The 6,487-nt window shown below is 45.6% G+C and overlaps 1 protein-coding gene and 1 pseudogene across 1 annotated transcript in view; one reads left to right on the top strand and one right to left on the bottom strand.

The window, feature by feature from the left end:
* The window catches only part of PIKFYVE (phosphoinositide kinase, FYVE-type zinc finger containing), a 99,628-nt gene extending 94,553 nt beyond the window's left edge, over positions 1-5,075 (bottom strand). The window contains 1 exon segment of the mRNA XM_017889399.1: positions 4,806-5,075. The gene's annotated coding sequence lies outside the window, so the exon portion shown is untranslated.
* Positions 1,545-1,857, top strand: LOC108540330 (myosin light chain 6B pseudogene; annotated as a pseudogene).
* Positions 5,076-6,487: the final 1,412 nt, after the last annotated feature.

Here is a 6,487-nt window from a genome sequence, read left to right as displayed (position 1 = left end):
TTTAAATTAATAAAATTTGGAGGTAAAGCATTAATGTGAGCAGGCAGAAAGAAAATAAGCATTTTCACATCATTTCTATCTCTTTCATTTTAACATGTTTCAGAAGAAGGGATACACAACAGCTTTTTAAAGTTATGGGGGGAAGCTAGTTATACAACACACATATAAATTCTTCAGTCTTATTTTACTTATTTCAACTTTTTTTTTTTTGAGATGGAGTCTTGCTCTGTCGCCTAGGCTGGAATACAGTAGTGTGATCTTGGCTCACTGCAAGCTCCACCTCCCAGGTTCAAGTGATCCTCTCACCTGAGCCTCCTGAATAGCTGGGACTACAGGCGCACATCACCACATCCAGCTAATTTTTTGTATTTTCAGTAGGGAAGGGGTTTCACCATGTTGGCCAGGCTGGTCTCGAACTCCTGATCTCAGGTGATCCACCTGCCTCAGCCTCCCAAAGTGCTGGGATTACAGGCATGAGCCACCATGCCTGACCTCAACTTTTACATTTTAAAAAATAATATAAAAATCATTATATTTCTAAGACAAGGACATGAAAGTCATCCTTTAATGACATTTCTACAAAACTTTAACAATTACCTCAAGGTACACTTCATTCAAATCAACAAGTTGTTCCCCACTATCTTTGCTCCTAAACACACGAACCTGTAGTTTTTCCTCCCTTTAAGCCTCAATTTATAGAGACATTAAGAAGAAGATCTTCTTAAAGGCCTTTTTTTCTAAATAACCAAAAAACCATATTTCAACCAAAGCAATAAAGCTAACCACATCACCAGATGGAAGTTACAGAAAAGTACTATTTTCTGCCATATTGATTCATATTTCAAAGAGAAAAACCATGGATAACTCAAATCATTAACATACTGTAGACTGGGCTGGGCACGGTGGCTCACACCTATAATCCCAGCACTTTGGGAGGCCGACGTGGGCGGATCACCTGAAGTCAGGAGTTCGAAACCAGCCTGGGCAACATGGTAAAACCCCATCTCTACCAAAAATACAAAAATTAGCTGGACACGGTGGCAGGTGCCTGTAATCACAGTTACTCAGGAGGCTGAGGCAGAAGAATCACTTGAACCCAGGAGTCGGAGGTTGCAGCGAGCCAAGATCACACCACTGCACTCCAGCCTGGGCAACAAGAGCAAAACTCCGTCTACAAAAAAAAAAAAAAATACCGTAGTCTGGCCCAGACATGGACCCTGCAGGAGATGAGTGCCCCCATCCACACACTGTCCTTTGGCCAGCAGACATCATGCCTCCCAAGGATATTCTGGGGAAGAACCAGCAGGGCTCTCCATCTCCAAAGCAGCTGCCAAGCCAGCAGCAGCATGAGCCCCTCCAGCCAAGACCAAAGCTGAGCCAGCTATCCCATCCCCCAGGCCCCTGAGAAAATCCAGGAGCCTCAAGTCGATCTCTCCAAAGCGATCAAGTTTAACAGGGACCACCTGGAGGAGTTCAAGGCGGCCTTCAAGCTGTTTAACTGAGTGGGGGCTGGCAAGATCCTGTACAGCCAGTTTGGGGACATGATGCGGGCCCTGGGCCAGAACCCCACCAATGCCAAGGTGCTCAAGTTCCCTGGGAACCCCAAGAGTGATGAGCTGAATGAAGTCCCAGCATGTGGATTTCGAGACTTTCCTGCCCATGCTCCAGGTGGCAGCCAAGAACCGGAACCAAGGCACATATGAGGAGTACTTGGAGGGGCTTCATGTGTTTGACAAAGAGGGGACTAGCAAAGTCACCAGAGCAGAGCTCAGACAAGTCCTCATCACCCTGGGAGAGAAGATGGCTGAGGTGGAGATGGAGACTGTTCTGGCAGGACATGAGGATAGCATTAACTAGGAGGCCTTCCTGAAACACTATGAGGCCTTCCTGAAACACATCGTAAGCATACTGAGCTCTGTAGATCCCTAGGGCCCAGACACTGGGCCCCAGCAGGCAGAAGCTTGTTCCAACCACCAGGAGGCTACCTATTGTTTCAAAATAAGGACAACGTTCTTCCCTTGGAGAAAACAATATATATACTATAACTTATAATCTAGTCTCCACTTTACAAAGACGACATTACAGTCTTGGTAAAATGCTTTTCACATTCAAAATCATATCTACCATCTCATTTTCTTCTTACAATCCCGGAAGGCACACACAGCTGGCTTTATTACATTTTACCTTTGAGGCAATCAAGGTTCACTGAACCTAAAACAACTTTCTTGGGGGTCAGAGAGTAGTAGAACTGTCACTATACCCCAAGTCTCACCCCAAAAGTAAGTATTACATCAAAATTACTTTTGTAGCTCTTCACACTTTCCTTTTAACCTATCCGCATTCTCTACTTAAGGCTCTGTCTGATCAATAATTTAATGAATAAATTAAGGCAGAAAGGAAAACACTGACTTAAACAGAATTTGGCAATACAGTTTATTTGGGGGGGAGGGAAAAGAAAAAGAGGAAGAGGAAGGGGAAGGAAAGGGGAAGGAGAAAAGGAAGAAGAAGGGGAAAGTTTCTAATATCTTCCATTGAGAAGAATAATCAACAATCCTTCTGAAGTGTCATGACAATTCAGCAAAAAGTGTTGGGCAGTCAGCTGATGACTGATCAACTATACACTCAAAAAAAAGTTTGTGTGGTTATTTATTTAAAAAAAAAAAAAAAAAGGCCAGGCACTGTGGCCTCATGCCTGTAAACCCAGCACTTTGGGAAGCTGAGATGGGAGGATCGCTTGAGGCCAGGAGTTCCAGACCAGCCTAGTCAACATAGCAAGACTTCATCTCTATTTTATTTAGGAAAAAAAAAAAAAAGAGCACTGGAGAGAAACAATAATGTGATGGCCGTAACAACCACCCCTGGAAAACAGCCTACATTCTGCTTTAACACAAGTAACATCAGAAGCAGAGATGGCATTCTGCCTAAAGAGTCTTAGAACTACTTCTAAAGGTTATCTACACAAAAATTATACTTGGCTTTGGAAATAGGAAGATAAAAATTCCCATGAAATCACTTACCAAGTGTAGCCGCTGAAATATAAACCCAATCATGTAGTTAACCCTAATAATTACATAATGATACTAGGCCCTGAAAAAATTATCTTACAACTCTCACTCTTTAGCAGCTTAACAACGCTTTAAAATATAAATTAGGACTCCTTCCTGAGAGGTAATCAGTCCTATTAACCCACCTACCCAAAGCCTTCTGATATGTCATCAATACTTTACTCTTTCTAATTAAGGCTACTAATACATGCAGACCTCCTACAAACTATGAGAAGCCAAATCAGTAAAGGCCGGACGTGGTGGCTCACACCTGTGATCCCCACACTTTGGGAGGCCGAGGCAGGAGAATCCCTTGAGCCTGGGAGGCAGAGATTGCAGTAAGCCGAGATCGTGCCATTTCACTCCAGCCTGGGCGAGGGAGGGAGACCCCAGGCCCGGTGGCTCACGCCTGTAATCCCAGCACCTTGGGAGGCTGAGGCGGGTGAATCGCCTGAAGTCAGGAATTCGAAACCAGCTTAGCTAACATGGTGAAATCCCGTCTCTACCAAAAATACAAAAATTAGCCGAGTGTTCTGTCGCGCGCCTGTAATCTAGCTACTCAGGAGGCTGAGGCAGAAGAATCGCTTGAACCCGGGAAGGCAGAGGTTGCAGTCGGCCGAGATCGCGCCACTGCACTCCAACCTGGGGTACTGAGCGAGGCTCTGTCAAAAAAAAAAAAAAAACTGGAAATTTAATAATTTAGGAAAGTTGAATATTGGAAATGTTAGCTTCTATCAACAAAGATTTCTTGTTACATTTTTTACCAACACGCCTAAAAGAGAACCCGAGCACGATCCAGAAAGCAGAAAAAGGGAGAATATAGGAAATTAGTCTTGCTCCACAGAAGAGATTTAACCTACACAATCTTTGTCACAAACACGGAAGGAAAGAAGGAAGGAAGGAAGGAACATTTTTTGTAAGAATACTGACAGAGTGGGAGTTTTGGAGTGCCAAAGGGACTCAAATAAATCAGAAATAAGTACACCGTACCAAGCGACTACCTCTATTGTCAACACGGGACATATTTTTGAACACAGGATGCACTGCGTCAATGCTAATGAATGATATATACACATCACATACACACGAATAACTTGCTTTATACAAAATTCTATCACTTCTTTATTTCTTGACTGTCTCAGGAATAACCTCTGATTGGGCAGAAAACCCCTAAGTCCTAAAAGTTTCCAATACATTCCATTCTCATCCTTTTGTTGGGAACATTCTAAGCAAAGGGTAAACACTAATTGGGAATAAGCCTCCTCAAGAGACTCCGAAACGTAAGTTGAAATGGAATCGTCTCAAATAGCAAAGGCAAGCATTTAAGACAAACACACATTTGAACCCCACGGTTGGTATCGTTTCTGCAGCTCATGAACTTTCTTTTCCAGCCTACGGATGCGCCTCTAACAAACTCAGAACTCACGCACTCAGAGGGAAAAGCAACTGGACTCTTCCCCTCCTAAATAACTTCAGGCGTAAGGGTCGAGAAAGAGGCAAAGGAACTTCAAACGTTTCCAAGGAAATCTTAAGGGCCCCACCCGGCTTCCGTCCCCACTCGCCAGACGGGTAAACAGGCGGACGAGCTAATTCTAAAGCCAGGTTGTCTGCCCTTCCTTGCTCAGCTGCAGCCAGGGCCTAGCCCCCGGCTGTGGAACCCTGGTTCTCACCTTCACCTCAGCTCTGGCCCAGAAGCTCCCCATACCGGCCTCCCTCCCATGCTCAGCCCGAGCGGGCTAAGGTCCAGGCCCCCTCCCTTACCTGCGCCTCCCGCCCCGGCCGCGCCGGTTGCCCCCCGCCCCAGCCACCGCTTCACCGGCTCAGCCCCCGGAAGTCGGCCCCCCGAGCCCGGGGGTGGGCTCCTCAGGCCGCGGACGGTTGCGGCAGGAAGCAAAGCTGCTTACATGGTTGCTGCGGCTTCTCGCTTCCCCCCAAGGCTCCGCCCTCTGTTTTCCTGTCCCCCAATCCACAATCTTTCCCGGGGGCGGCTCCTCCCAGCCCGCCCGACGCTCGGATCAGATGCTCAGGCAGAAGGAGTCCAGCCCAGATCGAGTCGTCCTGATCTTTTGGCCGAGATTAGGCCGCTTCAGCCTTCCTGGAAGAAGCCAGGGGGACTGCGCTCGTGAGCGTCACGCGTGCGGGGTCACCGAATGGGTGCTTGGTGCTCTGCACGGGTGCTGGCTGGACTGCGATTACCGTATGTGTTCGATACTGTGGGCACTCATAATGTTACTGAGTTGTAGACAGTTCATTCGTGTAGCGCTGAACCAGAGTTAGCGAGGACTCTGTTTCCAGACTTGCATGACTCCGCCAGTAACCAGCCATATGATCTTAAACAAATTGCTCATTTATTTAGGCCTTAGACCTCAGGTGTGTAAAGTCGGATTAATAAAAGGACTCACTTCTTAATATTTTATTGAAATTAAGTAAATGCACTTAAAGCGAATGGCACAGTTCCGTGACCCGGAGTAAATGATGTTGGCTTTATAGTTAATTTTTTCATTTAGGTGTTGTGTTGCAAATACTGATGCAAATAAAGTTACCAAGCCCTATGTTGCTCAGCTTGGCTAGCGTTATTCGTTATTTCTGTCCTGCTAAGAGCGCAGTGCGGTTAACTGCAGAAAACATGCCCGCCGCAGTTGTGGGGCTTGGTAGGGGAGTATGAAAAGGAGACGAAACCTAAAGGGAAGTGCAGCTTTAAATTTTCCTGAAGAGTTTTGTCAAATCCCAACCCAATTTTCCTTGAGTTGGAAAGTACCATCGAAACCTGCAGGTTGATTCCAGTGTAAATCCCAGTCACCATCCTCAGCTGGGCCCTTCAGCAGTCTTTCTGGGGAGTCTGTAGTCAGCTTCTCCCATACCTCATTAGTGCCGCGCCAGACCACCACCACAACCCCCACATTACCGTGACTATCATTCTCAGCAGAGAATCTTATTTTATACTCAAGTGAAAAATCCCAAGTTATCTGAGCATGACCCTTAACAAATCTAATTCCCCCCCCACCACAACATTTACCTACATCCACATCTGCCCTGGTCTGCCTTTCTCCCTCATCTCACTGAGGAAGGGGCCTCTTCTTCCCCCAGCTCAATCCTTTTGGCCCCCAATTCACCCTCTCCTGTCTGCCAGCTTGCACCATATCTGCAACGTCCCCTTTTCCAATGACTCTTCCTCCTCAGCCCATAAAGATGCTCAAGTCTCTACCTTCCTTTAAAAAAATTTTTTAAAAAAAATTTACGATAAGCAAAAAAGGCCCTCGTAATTACCACCATATGTTAATATTTCATAAACCTACATGAAGTATAAAATAGGTACAGAGATCATATGAAAGGAATAAATCGCCCAGCCACAAAGACTGTAGTGTATGTAGAAACTCCATCTATGGTTTTTAAAAAAAGAAAAAAGTACACTCCACAAATATTTTTTAGTCCCTAATTTAACC

This window comes from Rhinopithecus bieti, unplaced genomic scaffold (genome assembly GCF_001698545.2).
Source record: "Rhinopithecus bieti isolate Rb0 unplaced genomic scaffold, ASM169854v2 scaffold_17939, whole genome shotgun sequence".
Lineage (NCBI taxonomy): Eukaryota > Metazoa > Chordata > Mammalia > Primates > Cercopithecidae > Rhinopithecus > Rhinopithecus bieti.
Note: the sequence above shows the minus strand (reverse complement) of the source record. Positions and strands in the feature narration are given on the sequence as shown.